Source organism: Papio anubis, chromosome 10 (genome assembly GCF_008728515.1).
Source record: "Papio anubis isolate 15944 chromosome 10, Panubis1.0, whole genome shotgun sequence".
Classification (NCBI taxonomy): domain Eukaryota; kingdom Metazoa; phylum Chordata; class Mammalia; order Primates; family Cercopithecidae; genus Papio; species Papio anubis.
In genome coordinates this window covers 92,075,307-92,090,542 of record NC_044985.1, presented here as the reverse complement: position 1 = coordinate 92,090,542, position 15,236 = coordinate 92,075,307, and the positions used below count along the sequence as shown (strand labels likewise).

At 45.5% G+C, this 15,236-nt stretch overlaps 1 pseudogene; it reads left to right on the top strand.

Moving 5' to 3' along the window:
- The first annotated feature begins 8,448 nt into the window (after positions 1-8,448).
- Positions 8,449-10,565, top strand: LOC110740933 (annotated as a pseudogene).
- The last annotated feature ends 4,671 nt before the right edge of the window (positions 10,566-15,236 follow it).

Genomic DNA, 15,236 nt, shown 5'->3' with positions numbered 1-15,236 from the left:
ACTGGTCCACCACTCTTACCTATTGCACTCCTATTCTCCTAACAGTCACCATCCCTTTCCTCTCACTTCCATTGCCAATATCTCATTGTACTGTGAGATTTCCAGTCCAAATAGAATTCATTGTGTTTTCGCTATAGGTGCTTTGTGGAAGAATTTCAGGACATTTACAAAAACCACATGTGCACGGGGAAACTCAGCCTCATGTCATTTCAATAGAGAGTAAAGTATTATGATTACACATAGTAAATAATACAAAGTGGCCAGGTGTCGTGGCTCACACCTGTAATCCCAGCACTTTGGGAGGTCAAGGTGGGCAGATCACAAGGTTGGGAGTTCAACACCAGCCTGGCCAACATAGTGAAACCCCATCTCTACTAAAAATAAAATACAAAAATTAGCCTGGCATGGTGGCGTGTGCCTGTAATACCAGCTACTCGGGAGGCTGAGGCGGGAGAATTGGTCGAACCCAGGAGGCAGAGGCTGCAGTGAGCCGAGATTGTGCCACTGCACTACAGCCTGGGAGACACAGCAAGACTCCATCTCAGAAAAAAAGAAGAAAATAAAATAATACTAAGTGGAAAATAAGCAACTGAAATTTTCTGGAAAACCTCGTTTGAGTGTACGTTTGTTTTCTTTGGTTTTTAAAAATGAATTAAGGTTAGCCAGGCACAGTGGCATGCACCTGCAGTCTCAGCTACTGAGGAGGCTGAGGCAGGAAGATAATGTTTGAGCCCAGGAGTTCAAGCCTAGCCTGAGCAACAGAGCAAGAGTTCATCTCTTCCAAAAAAAAAAAAGAATCAAAGTTGCTAATAAAAAATTATGGTACAATACATTTTAAAAATTCAAAATAAGGGAATGAGGAAATTGGGTCAGAGGCAAAACAAGAGAAGAGATGAGATGGAGCCAAGAGTGAAGTTCGAACCCGAGTTGCATGCTGTGAGGTGCTATGTTCAGTGTAGATAGATCCAGACTTGGATCCAGCAGCCATCAAGGCAGAGAAGAAAACAAGATTCAACAATTAATTATTCAAGACAAGCCTAATCAATGTCAGTACCAAAACCTAAAAGAAAGTTTTCTTGTGAGTCCTCATAAGGAGAGTACTAAGTAAACACCATCCTCAACAACATCCTGCAGAAATTAAATAAAGTTTTGTGGATGTTCCATATAAGGTTCATCAATAAAACAAACAAATGGCTTCAGATCAAAATTTATCGGAAGTACTCCATCCTTTGAGATTCTAATGAATTGCCTCAAATCCCATCTTACATGGGGTGGGAGCTTTGTGTACCCACTTCCACCAACGTATCTATAACCTAATGTCTTTGGTAATTCTGGAAAAGGAATGAGTCGCTCATGCTTCTCTCAGGAGCCCCTCATTCTGAACTCCTGCCTCGGCTTTGGGTGGGTCATATTGCCCTCCTACGTGTGCTGCTATTCTGTCCTCATGCACCACGCTGACCCACATGCGGGACAGAGCTCCTTTTCCTTTAACTTCTGAACCATCTCTCACATGAGGTACTGATGTGTGCAGCTGGCTTTATAATAAAGGGTATGGGAGCACAGTGCAAGTTTACATCATAACAGTACATCGACACAAATGTAATATTAGATTGCCCTATAGGCTTCAACCTACTGCTGGGTGGTCTGCCTTCTCTCCCTTTCTTGTTCCTCTCTTCTTGGCTGGCAGCCATACCCACAGGGCTGTTCTTTTTTTTTTTTTTTTTTTTGAGACAGAGTTTCACTCTTGTTCCCCAGGCTGGAGTGCAATGGCACGATCTCGGCTCAATGCAACCTTTTCCTCCCACATTCAAGCGATTCTCCTGCCTCAGCCTCCCGAGTAACTGGGACTACAGGCACAAGTCACCATGCCCACCTAATGTTTGTATTTTTAGTAGAGACAGAGTTTCACCATGCTGGCCAGGCTGGCCTCAAACTCCTGACCTCTGGTGATCCACCCACCTCGGCCTCCCAAAGTGCTGGGATTACAGGCGTGAGCCACCATGCCCAGCCCTGTTCATTTTTGATAGAACCCTCATCCATCCATGTGCTCAAGGTCTCTATATCCAACACCCAAGGGGCTTATAAATAGACTAGTGCATCATTTGTTTATTAAATTGGGTTATTTATTTATTTATTTGAGACAAGATCTCACTCTGTCATCCAGGTTGGAGTGCAGTGGCACAATCACAGCCCACTGCAGCCTGCATCTCCAGGGTTCAAGCGATCCGCCCACCTCAGCCTCCCAGATAGCTGGGATTACAGGTGCACACCACCATGCTCAGCTAATTTTTTTTATTTCTAGCAGAGACAGGGTCTTGCCATGCTGCCCAGGCTGGTCTCAAACTCCTGAGCTCAAGCGATCCTCTTGCCTGGGCCTCCCAAAGTGCCAGAATTACAGGTGTGAGCCACCACACCCAGCCATAAATTTGGTCATTTGTTTTGGTTTTGGGTTTCTGTTTTTTGTTTTTTGTTTTTTGTTTTTGAGATGGGAGTCTCACTCTGTCACCTGCGAGGGAGTTCAGTGGTGCAATCTCAGCTCACTGCAACCTCTGCCTCCCAGTTCAAGCAGTTCTCCTGCCTCAGCCTCCCAAGTAGCCAGGACTATAGGCGCACACTACCACGTCCAGCTAATGTTTGTATTTTTAGTGGAGACACAGTTTCACCATGTTGGCCAGGCTGGTCTCAAACTCCTGACCTCAGGTGATCCACCCACCTCAGTCTCCCAAAGTGCTGGGATTACAGGCGTGAGCCACCGCGCCCGGCCTACTCTGGGTCATTTTTGAGGGTGAAAGTATAAATTATTAATAATTACACTGGGACAAGAGGCATGAACCAAGACTGTTCTAGGCAAACTGGGGTGCATGTTTAGCCTACTATATGTGTGTGTGTGTGTGTGTGTGTGTGTGTGTGTGTGTGTGTGACAGTTTAGCCTACTGTATTGCGTGTATATATAGTGAGAATAGAAATATATATAAAGATTTATTTCCTGAAAAATCATCAGAATCTAGGATTATTTAGTGTTACTCTTCCTAAATCTCAGTTCTTTAACCTTTAAACTGGCAATAATAGTGATGGCTTCCTGGAGATTAATCAGAGTCCTGTTTGTCAACAACAATATGTCAAACATAATTTAGAAAACCAAAAGCTCCTTAAAGTGCTGAATTTTACACTATTTTCCTAGAAGACATAGAATCACGTATTTTGGCTGGGCACAGTGGCTCCCACCTGTAATAAAAGTAATTCACCATCTTTAGGCATGAAAATTATTCTAAAACATCTGAACTGAAAGGGATTAGAGTCCCCAAATCTCTTTGATCAAGTCATTATTCTTAGAAATGTGTTGCTCCTATCCCTGGGATACAGGCAAAGAAAAAGATGTTCTCCTCCTAAATCCAACATACAGAGAAAGTCAATACTGGGGAGTGACCTGGGGAAGACATTATGCCAAAACTAGCTCCTAATTCTACCCTTCACTCCTCCTCTTCCTCCTCTGTTTAAAGTAAACCCTGGGGCCTCAAAGAGTGGAATGTTAGAAGAGATAACCTATAGAATCCCACTAATCTTTTCCCCATTGAGATGAACCAACAATTTGAGATAATCTTCGTATTCTACATTCCAGGTACCCTACACACACCAGCTTTTCCTGCGTAGCCTAGTTTGTCCAGATTTAAGTCTTTTTCTTCCTTTTTTCCCTCTTTCCTCCCTTTGAATTTATGATGTCCTCTTGCCTGTTTAATGTGATAAAAGGCCCACCAAGCAAAGACACTGAAGTAGCAGCTATTACATAAAGAAGTGCCAAAAACTGTTGTGCTGAGTTATGCCCTCAAAGGGTTCCCCTCATTAGGGGCTGCTTCTACAATTTTCCTGCCCGGTTACCACGGGTTTAGGTGCTGATGTTAGTATGTGTCCCATTTCTCACCCTTTCTGTCCTTGGAAGGTCAATTATTTTCTTCTTTGTGGGTTTGTCAAAGCAAAAGTGTCAATCACAACCACCTGTTGCTTAAAGACGACATGCATTGTCAATTTTTTCCAAGAGGACTATTATAAGGACTCAAGCAGATGTGGGTCGATGATTACCCCCCATCTTCTTGTCCTTTATTACATGGCCATCAAAGACAAATTGAGAAAGACAACTAGATGCTAGGGCCTCTGTTATGGTGATCCTTGGTCCCTTATCCAGTCTCTTTGTTTGGGACACTTTGGTCTACACCGTTGCCACCTAAATGACCTCTGCTCATTTATCCAAGCACACAGTCAGGCACACACTGCATAACTGTTTTGTCATTATGGCATACACAATGATGGACCACATATGTAACAGTAGTCCCCTAAGATTACAATAGAGTTGTAAAATACCTTTCGCCTAATGACGTCATAGTATAACATCTTAGCGCAACACATTACTCAAGTTTCTGATGATGCTGGTGTAAATAAACCTCCTGTGCTGTCAACAGTATAAAAGCATAGCATATACAATTATATACATTACATTATACTTAATAAGGAAATATGTTACTGACTTATAGATTTACTATACATACTTTCTTTTTTTAAGATGGAGTTTCACTCTTGTTGCCCAGGCTGGAGTGCAATGGTGTGATCTCAGCTCACCGCAACCTCTGCCTCCGAGGTTCACGTGATTCTCCTGTCTCACCCTCCCGCGTAGCTTGGATGACAGGTGTGCACCACCACGCCCAGCTAATTTTGTATTTTTAGTAGAGATGGGGTTTCACCCTGTTGGCCAGGCTGGTCTCGAACTCCTGACCTCAGGTGATCTGTCCACCTCGGCCTCCCAAAGTGCTGGGATTACAGGCATGAGCCACTGCTCCCGGCTTGCTATACTATACTTTTTATCATCACTTTAGAGTATTCTCCTCCTACTTATATTTAAAAAAAAAAAAAAATTAACTGAACAGCCTCAAGCAGGGCCTTCACCAGGTATTACAGAAAAAATCATCATCATAGGTGACAGAAATTCTGTGTCCGGAATTGGTGGGTTCTTGGTCTCACTGACTTAAAAAGCATGAAAGCAGCAGACCCTCGCAGTGAGTTAAGTTACAATTCTTAAACACGGTGTGTCCAGAGTTTGTTCCTTCAGACATTCAGATGTGTCTGGAGCTTCTTCCTTCTGGTGGGTTTACGGTCTGGCTGACAGGAGTGAAGCTGCAGACCTTCACGGTGTTATAGCTCTTAAAGGCAGTGCGTCTGGAACTGTTAGTTCTTCTCAGTGGCTTTGTGGGCTTCATGAGTTAAGCTGCAGACCTTCGTGGTGAGTGGCACAGCTCATAAAGGAAACATAAACCCAAAAAACCAGCACCAGCCACATTCATTGTAAAAAGCAAAAAAATAAAGCTTCCACAATACCAAAACGGACCACAGCCGTTTGCCACTGCTGGCTGGTGCAGCCTGCTTTTATTCTGGTATCTGACCCCACCCACATCCTGCTGATTGGTCCATCTTACAGAGAGCTGATTGGTCCATTTTACAGAGAGCTGATTGGTCCATTTTACACAGAGCTGATTGGTCTATTTTGGCAGAGTGCTGATTGGTGCATTTACAATCCCTGAGCTAGACACACAGTGCTGATTGGTGCATTCACAATCCTTTAGCTAGACACAGAGTGCTGGACAGAAAAGTTCTCCAAGTCCCCACTAGGTTACCTAGACACAGAGTACTGATTGGTATATTTACAAACCCTGAGCTAGACACAAAGTACTGATTGGTGCATTTACAAACCCTGAGCTAGACACAGAGTGCCCAGTGGTGCATCTACAACCTTTAGCTAGAGTGCTAGACAGAAAAGTTCTCCAAGTCCACACTAGGTTAGCTAGATACAGAGTACTGACTGGTGTATTTACAAACCTTGAGCTAGCCACAGGGTGCTGATTGGTGTATTTACAATCCCTTAGCTAGACATAAAAGTTCTCCAAGTCCTCAATAGACTCAGGAGGCCAGCTGGCTTCACCTGGTGGATCCCGCACCAGGGCTGCAGGCAGAGCTGCCCGCCAGTCCCACACAGTGCACCCTCACTTCTTAGCCCTTGGGCGGTTGATGGGACTAGGCGCCACCGAGCAGGGGGCGGCGCTGGTAGGGGAGGCTCCGGCTGCGAAGGAGCCCACGGCCTGGGTGGCGGGCAGCAGCGGGGGGGGGGGGGGGGGGGGGGGCAGGGAGGCTCGGGCATGGCGGGCTGCAGGTCCCGAGCCCTGCCCCACGGAGAGGCAGCTGAGGCCCGGTGAGAATTCAAGCACAGTGCCAGCGGGCTAGCACTGCTAGGGGACCCAGCGCACCCTCTGCAGCTGCTGGCCCAGGTGCTAAGACCCTCACTGCCCGGGGCTGGCAGCCCCCGCCTGCCGCTCTGAGTGTGGGCCCTGGCCTGTGATACCTGTGCGCAGCTCCGACTCCCGCCTACGCCTCTCCCTCCACACCTCCCCACAAGCAGAGGGAGCCGACTCCAGCCTCGGCCTCGGCCAGCCCAGAGAGGAGCTCCCACAGTGCCATGGCAGGCTGAAGGGCTCCTCAAGCGCTGCCAGAGTGGACGCCAAGGCTGAGGAGGCACCAAGAGCGAGGGCTGATAGCATGTTGTCACCTCTCAATTCCATGTGTGTTTTTGCCCCTGAAGACTTTCCAGTGGGACAAGATGTGGAAGTGGAAGACAGTGATATTGATGATCCTGACCCTGTGTAGGCCTAAACTAATATGTGTGTTTGTGTCTTAGTTTTTCACAAAATTTTAAAAAGTAAAAGGCCAGGTGTGGTGGCTTACGCCTGTAATGCCAACATGTTGGGAGGCCGAGAAAGGCAGATCACTTGAGCCCAGGAGTGGAAGGTTCTTGTATCAGTTCGAATCCCAAGAGCCCGTCAACAGGCAACACGAGGAGGTGTGGAGCAACATGCTGTTTTAATGAGCACCTGGGTGCAGGCGGGGTGAGGCCTAAAGTGGTGTCAGCACCAAGTGAGGACGGTGCAAAGGTTTTATAGTCTCCTGTAAACAGGAAGTGTCCTAGTCTGACGTAACTGCTACGTTGTACCCAGATGGCCTCTTTCTCTATCTTGATCTTCAGGGATACTTGTCTTCCAGCCAGCTCTTTCCTGCTTCTGCTATCTTGCTGGTGCACGCTGCTGACACAAGTGGCCTTGCACCTTGGGACTGGGCCTGAGAAGGGAGGGGTTACTCATCCCCTCAAGCTTTCAGACCCCAGGGAGAATCTTACAAGGAGTTTGAGACCACCCTGGGCAACATAGCAAAACCCCATCTCTATTAAAAAAAAATAGAAAAAAGTTTATATAATAAGGATAAAAAGAAAGAAAACATGTTTGTACAGCTATACAATGCTTGTGTTTTAAGCTAAATATTACTACAAAAGTGTCAAAAATGTTTAAAATGCTTAAAAGTTGATGAAGTTACAGTATGCTAATGTTAGTTTATTATTGAAGAAAGAAAAGCATTTTAAAATAAATGTTGGGTACCTAAGTGCACAGTGTGTAGAAAGTCTACAGTGGTGTACAGTAATGTCCTAGGCCTTCACATTCATTCACCCTCACTCACTGACTCACCCACAGCAACTTCCAGTCTTGCAAGCTCCATTCATGGTAAGTGTCCTATACAGGTGTACAATTTTTTATCGTTTATACCATATTTCTACTGTACCTTTTCTATGTTTACATTTGTTTAGAAACACAAATACTAGTGTGGTAGGCTGATCCATCTAGGTTTGTGTTAGTACACTCTATGATGTTCACACAACAATGAAATTTCTCAGAATGTATCCTACTGATAAGAGATGCATGGGGGAAAAGGAGACCAGAGAATGGAGGCATGGGCCAGGCGCAGTGGCTCACTCCTATAATCCCAGCACTTCAGGAGCCTGAGGTGGGAGGATTGCTTGAACCCAGGAGTTCAAGACCAGCCTGGGCAACATAGTGAGACCTCATCTCTACAAAAAAATAAACAAAATTAGCCAGGCGTGGTAGCAGGCACCTGTGGTCCCAAATTCTGCTGAAGTGGGAGAATCCCCTGAGCGAGAGAGGTAGAGGCTGCAGTGATCCAAGATCATGCTACTGTGCTCCAGCCTGGGAAACAGAGCGATACCTTATCTCAAAAAAAATAAAAATGAAAAGAGCCAGAGAATGGAGGTGCAAGTGAGTAGCGGTGTTGCAGGCAAGCGTGAAGCCCAAGAACCTGCCTCTGCCCCCAGCAAGGCCCTGGCAGGGCCAACGACTGCAAGCTGCATGGCGAGGGCCCAGGTCATAAGGAACGGGCACATTCGGACATGACAGTGGGGTTGAAAAATATAGGCCAGTAAAGCTGAATGAAATTGTCAGGAATGAATACACCGTGGGCAGGCTGCAGATCTTTGCAAGAGAAGGGAATATGCCTCACATCATCTTTGCTGGCCCCCTGGGAACTGACAAAGTTATAAGCATCCTGGGCCCAGCACTGAAGGATGCCATGCTGGAACTCAGTGCTTCAAAATGGCAAGGGCATTGATGTTGCGAGGAATAAAATCGAAATGTTTGCTCGACAAAAAGTCATCCTTCCTAAAGGTCAGCATAAGATCATCATCCTGGATGAAGCAGACAGCATAACTGATGGAGTCCAGCAAACCTTGAGGGGAACCGTGGAAATCTGCTCTAAAATGACTCACTGTGTTCTTGCTTTTAATGCTTCAGATAAGATCACCGTGAGGCTAGTGTGACAGCAGCATAGATGAAGGATCAGAAAGAGGCCAAATTTCGGGCTTAGACATCATGAAGAAGCTGTTGTAGTAGTCTAAGAAGATAAAGGAGAGTTTTAGAATTCTACATTTGTGTAACTGGTGGTTCTTAGCTCCAGCCGCAGGTCAGCATCTGCAGTGGAGCTTTAAAGAAACTGCGAGTGTCCTGTTCCTACCCCAGCCAGACCGAATGGTCATCTGCCCAGAAGGGCCCAATATTCAGCACACATTGTGATTCCAGAGTCTTCCTGGGCCTGGACTGACTCATCTGAGGGCTTGTGGCACATGGATGTCTGCCTTGGAGGATCATTTCCCCATCTGGAAGCCCTGGCCAGCCAAGGCCATGCTGGGGCAGTGCTGGCTGAGGCCTCTGTCTGATTTGCACTTCAGTTGGGTGATTTGAGGAAGGATCTTAAAAATCTGGAGTTCACTCTAGATTAGATGTTAGCAGACAGCAGGATTAATTTTGTGATTAGTTACCTCAAGAAATATTACCCATGGGGAGGGGAGACTAGAACACGGATAAACCTGTAATCCATAAAGAAGTAGCAGTTAATCATTTTGGCTGAGAGAGTGAGGGCTTGGGATTTTGAGAGTGGAGCATTGACTTTGTTTTTGTCTGCACTTAGGCAAAGTTAAGAAGTAGCTTTATTGTATCTCATTTCATCATGGTCTCAGAGTAGCCTTGTCTGAAGTTGTTATTCTGTGAGACTGTTTATGTCTAACAGGGGAGTAACATGTCCTTACTGTGAGTGCCAGGTCAGCATCCGAATGTCAGAGGCTGCTCCTTTTTCTCACTTTTTTCTCATTAATCAGACTATAGTCCATGAGATAACTCATGCTCTGAGTAGTTATGTAATTTGCCGTGGAGCTAATCAGTGAACCTTCTGAGTTCAGGCGGCCTGAGTCCAAAGCTCACGCTCTTGCCTGTGAAGCTTTATGGCCTCCCTCATGCTTGGAAAAGAAAAAGCAATCTACAAAGCAATACTTTATACTTTGGTTAATACTTTGACATTTAGCCCTGTTTTTACCACATTTCTTTTAAGCACCTGCTGCCAAAGAGGAGTAGCACCACCAGCATGGCTGGGCTGTGTGGATTATACAGCTACATTCTCGTAATCAAAGAGCTAATAGGGTGATGCCAGCCTCTGAGGGAAGCCTCACTGCCTTCCCATCTCTGTTCAGAGGCTACTGGATCCCAGTGCACAGTCCTCTGCTACACAAAGCTGACCGACGCCCAGACCTGTGCAAAATTGATAAATGCTAGAGAGAAGGGTACAGTGCTGTACACTGACTTTGGCCTAGAAGCCATCATCTTCATGGCCCAGGGAGACATGAGGCAGTCCCTGAACAACTTGCAGTCCATCTTCCCGGGATCTGGCTTCAGTTACAGCAAGAATTTGTTCAGGGTCTGCGACGAAGCCACCCCCTACTCATGAAGGAGGTGATCCAGCATTGTGTGAATGCCGATGTCAAGGAAACCTACAAGGAAGGATCAGAGAGAGGCCAAATTTGCGGCTTGGACATCATGAAGAAGCTGTTGTAGTAGTCTAAGAAGATAAAGGAGAGTTTTAGAATTCTACATTTGTCTGACTGGTGGTTCTTAGCTCCAGCCCCAAGTCAGCATCTCCAGTTCACCTATGGCATCTGGGCTACTCACCAGAAGATGTCATTGGCAACATCTTCCAAGTGTGTAAAAGTTTCCAAATGGCAGAATAATTGATAAAGTGGAGTTTGTCAAGGAAATTGGATACACTGGTATGAAAGCAGCAGAGAAGTGAACTCCCTTCTGCAGACAACTGGGCTCCTGGCCAGGCTGTGTCAGAAGACAATGGCCCTGGTGGCCAGTTAGAGCAGAGGCTTTATTGATTGAGTTACAAGAATCCTCATCCCTGGAATACAGGAGGCACAGCCTTCTGAAGTAGGGGGCATGGGTAGGGAATGCCATCTGAGGCTGGTGCCAGCATACACTGTACTTTAAACCCTCGTGGTTTTCACGTTGCTTCTGATCTCTGTTCCACGAATGTTTGCATTCAACCTCAGACTCACTGATGAGGTGATGGGGCAGGGCAGAAAGGCTCAGAGAAGCTCAGGGCAGGCACCTCATCTGTGTGTGAGTTGGCATTTAGCTAATAAAACCTTGCAGTGTTTGTTGTAAGGTGACCACATGAGGCCTCAAGGAAAACCAGCTTCCTGTCTCTGCCCTCGCTTGTTCCTCTCCTTTCTACTTGTCGCTCCTAGCAGCCTGCAAATAAGAAGATGACTAAGGCCGGGCGCGGTGGCTCAAGCCTGTAATCCCAGCACTTTGGGAGGCCGAGACGGGCGGATCACAAGGTCAGGAGATCGAGACCATCCTGGCTAACACGGCGAAACCCCGTCTCTACTAAAAACACAAAAAATTAGCCGGGCGAGGTGGCGGCGCCTGTAGTCCCAGCTACTCGGGAGGCTGAGGCAGGAGAATGGCGGGAACCCGGGAGGCGGAGCTTGCAGTGAGCTGAGATCCGGCCACTGCACTCCAGCCTGGGCGACAGAGCGAGACTCCGTCTCAAAAAAAAAAAAAAAAAAAGAAGATGACTAGATAGTAGATTGGACAAGCTAATCTCAATTCTTCTAGAAGCATGAAGGGACCAGTTCCCTGGGGTGAGGGCAGAGTTTGCTATAATTTCCTATTTAGATAGACTTCTCAGAAGCAGGGCAATGAGCCCTTCAGGAAAGGCTTGCTGAGGGGGTGCCGACTGGCGTGGCACCACACAAAAACTCCAGCATGATGCCTTTCCCATGTTTTCGAGGGAACTTTTTGCTTTCGCTTTAGAATTCCCCAGTGCATTTTATATTAATTTGCAGAATTGCCTCTTTATTTGCAAGGGTGCTATTTTTTCCCATTTTTTAAATTAAAATGTCAATCGTATATAAAAAAAGAGATGCATGACTGCATATGATACCACCGTATATTAATTGCTAAGAAGCAGGAAGGTGGGTGGTAAAATCAACTGCTGGCTGGACCTCAAACACCAGCAAAACTCTAGAATTGGCTACTGCTGTTGTAACATTCATTTCTCGTATCAGAAGAAATAAAAATTAGAATTACTAAGGAGTGGGAGGACTTAAGGCACAACACAGCATTCCCAGTTTTTCCCTTTTGCTTATTATCTCCGCTGTTATAAAGTCCCATTATGGCCGGGTGTGGTGGCTCACACCTGTAATCCCAACACTTTGGGAGGCCAAGGCTGGAGGATCATTTGAGCTCAGGAGTTTGAGACCAGCTTGGGCAACATGGCAAGACCCCATTTCTATTTTTGTTTAAGCCCGATTAAATCGGCCAGGCACGGTGGCTCACACCTGTAATCCCAGCACTTTGGGAGGCTGAGGCAGGCAGATCACCTGAGATCAGGAGTTCAAGACCAGCCTGGCCAACATGGTGAAACCCTGACTCTACTAAAGATACAAAAATTAGCTGAGTGTGGTGGCAGGTGCCTATAATCCCAGCTACTCGGGAGGCTGAGGCAGGAGAATCGCTTGAACCTGGGAGGCGGAAGTCGCAGTGAGCTGAGATAGCACCATTGCACTCCAGCCTGGGTGACAAGAGCAAGACTTCATTTCAAAAAAAAAAGCCCCATTAAATTGATCAAGTACAGGGTGCTTGTGTCATCCTACACACTGAAAGTTGCACATCCTGAACTTTGATGTAAGTGTGTTATGCCTATGTATGTTGAGCATTTGAAATAGGCTCCATAGACCATGATAACAATAAATATCAGACAAGGGATGACTTTCACACATCCCCCCTCCCAGGCATTTATTGAGTATCCTGTATGTGCCAGTCCTCTATGCCAATTAGTGAGAACACAAAAATAAAGATGGAATAGTCCCTGCCTTTATGGGGCTCTCCCATCTGTTTTGAGGGACTGATGTCTAAACAAAATAATTAGATAAGTGATAGTTACCATTATAGTGGTATGAACATGAGGTGCTATGGAGGCAGTATTTAATTCAGCCCAGAAGATGAGGAAGGGTTCAGGAAAATCTTTTACAGAGAAACTGATGCTTGAGCTGAGACTTGAAGAAAGGGCAAAATTTCTCTGGTTGAAAAATAAACTGGTGTCTCATTGAGAAGGATCAATATTTTGAAAAACAAGAACAACATGAAATAATGTTGTGCATTTGGGAAATGACAAGTGGTTTGGTGTGATCAAACAGAAAGCATGGGGACAGACAGAGGAGGCCAGGTCTAGGATGCCATGCTAAGGGATCAATATTGGATCCTGGAGACAATGGGAGTCTATGAAATATTTCAAGCAAATGAACAGCATGACTTGATGTGTTTTGATTCTCATCACTCCAGCATCTGGCCGAGTGCAGTTTGGAGGAAGACAAGACTGGGCAGTCAGGAGGCTGTTGAAAGTCCAGCTGAGATATGATAAGACCCTATGTAAGGCAGCTACAATGGCAGGGGTTTTGGGGTGGGGGGTAGTTGGGGCAGAGGAGAGAAGGAGAAAGATTTGAAAAAAGGTTGGAGAAATACAAGACTATGCCATTCTGGAACAAGAGCAACGTTCTGGGATATGCATTTTCTGGCCCCTTTATTGCTTTTCCTGTCTTCTTACCAGTGCTCTAATTTAAGTGCTGGTATCTCTGCTCTGATTCTCTCACTGTGTACATATGAAACTTTATAGAACAAGAAAGAGTGCTACAAAGCAGAGAGCACATCTGCCTTTAGGTCTAAAGAGAATGTTAGGTGGGGCACAGTGACTCATGCCTGTAATCCCAGCACTTTGGGAGGCCGAGGCAAACAGATTGCTTGAGGAGATCAAGACCAGACTGGGCAACATAGTGAGACCCTGTCTCTACATAAAGAAAATATAAAAAATTAGCTGGGTGTGGTGGCATGCACCTATAGTCCCAGCTACTCAAGAGGCTGAGGTGGGAGCTTGAGCTTGAGTGTGGGAGGCAGAGACTGCAGTGAGCTAAGATTGCATCATTGCACTCTAGCCTGGGCAACAGAGCAGAACTCTGTCTCAAAAAATAAATAAATAGAATAAAGAGAATGTTAGTACAATTCCTAATAAGGCATTGCCTGGGGATGGCTAAAATACATGATTTCCTTATCAAAATATAAAGGGATAAACCACAGCAGTGTTTTGGCCCAAGAACTATTTGGTGCTTATTAAAAATATAGGTTCTGGGCTGGGCACGGTGGCGCATGCCTGTAATCCCAGCACTTTGGGAGACCGAGCTGGGTGGATCACCTGAGGTCAGGAATTTGAGACCATCCTGGCCAACATAGCGAAACCCTGTCTCTACTAAAAATACAAAAATTAGCTGCATGTGGTGATGCACGCCTATAATCTCAGCTACTCAGGAAGTTGAAGCAGGAGAATCACTTGAACCCAGGAAGCGGAGGCTGCAGTGAGCTGAGATCGCGCCACTGCATTCCAGCCTGGGTAACAGAGTGAGACTCTGTCTCAAAACATAAAATAAATTAAATAAAATAAAAAATAAAAATATAGGTTCTGAGGTCTTCTCCTGATCTAATGATGCAGGATTTGGCCAAAAGGTCAAGATGGTAATTTGCGTTTTTGACATGCCAGGTGATTCTTAGGCACACTCGAGTTTGAAAACCACCTGATGGTTTCTGAAGTCCCTTCCAAGCCTAATTTTTCTTTAATCACAAAATGGCTTTATAGAGGATAAATTTTTTTCAGGAATCTTTGAAAGAATTAAATACCTTTGAGAGAGATAAACAGGATAAAGTCAGCCTTAACGATGTCACTCTATTACTAATAACAACATAGATTCAGTGTTCATTTGTGCCAAGTATGTGCCAAATGCTTTATGCACATCATCCCACTTATTCATGTCAATATCCTTTAGCTAAAGGCCACCAGGGACACACCTGTCTTTAAACAAGTTGAGCTTATTACTTGTTGCAGCAAGGGAGGACATTCTCCTTGGGGAAGCATGGAGTGTCTCAGTAAGAGAGCTTAGAAAGAAATTGTTAATAGGATTTGCACTTCAGTTGTGTGATTTGGGGGAGGATCTTAAAAATCTGAAGTTCACTCTAGATTAGATGTTAGCAGAAAGCAGGGTTAATTTTGTGATTAGTTATCTCAAGAAATCTTACCCGTAGGGAGGGGAGACTAGAACACGGATAAACCTGTAATCCATAAAGAAGTAGCAGTTAATCATTTTGGCTGAGAGAGTGAGGGCTTGGGATTTTGAGAGTGGAGCATTGACTTTGTTTTTGTCTGCGCTTAGGCAAAGTTAAGAAGTGGCTTTATTGTATCTCATTTCATCATGGTCTCAGAGTAGCCTTGTCTGAAGTTGTTATTCTGTGAGACTGTTTATGTCTAACAGGGGAGTAACATGTCCTCACTGTGAGTGCCAGGCCAGCATCTGAATGTCAGAGGCTGCCCTCTTGTCTCACTTTATTTCTCATTAATCAGACTATAGTCCATGAGACAACTCATGCTCTGAGTGGTTATGTAATTTACCATGGAGCTAATCAGTGGGCCTTCTGAGTGCA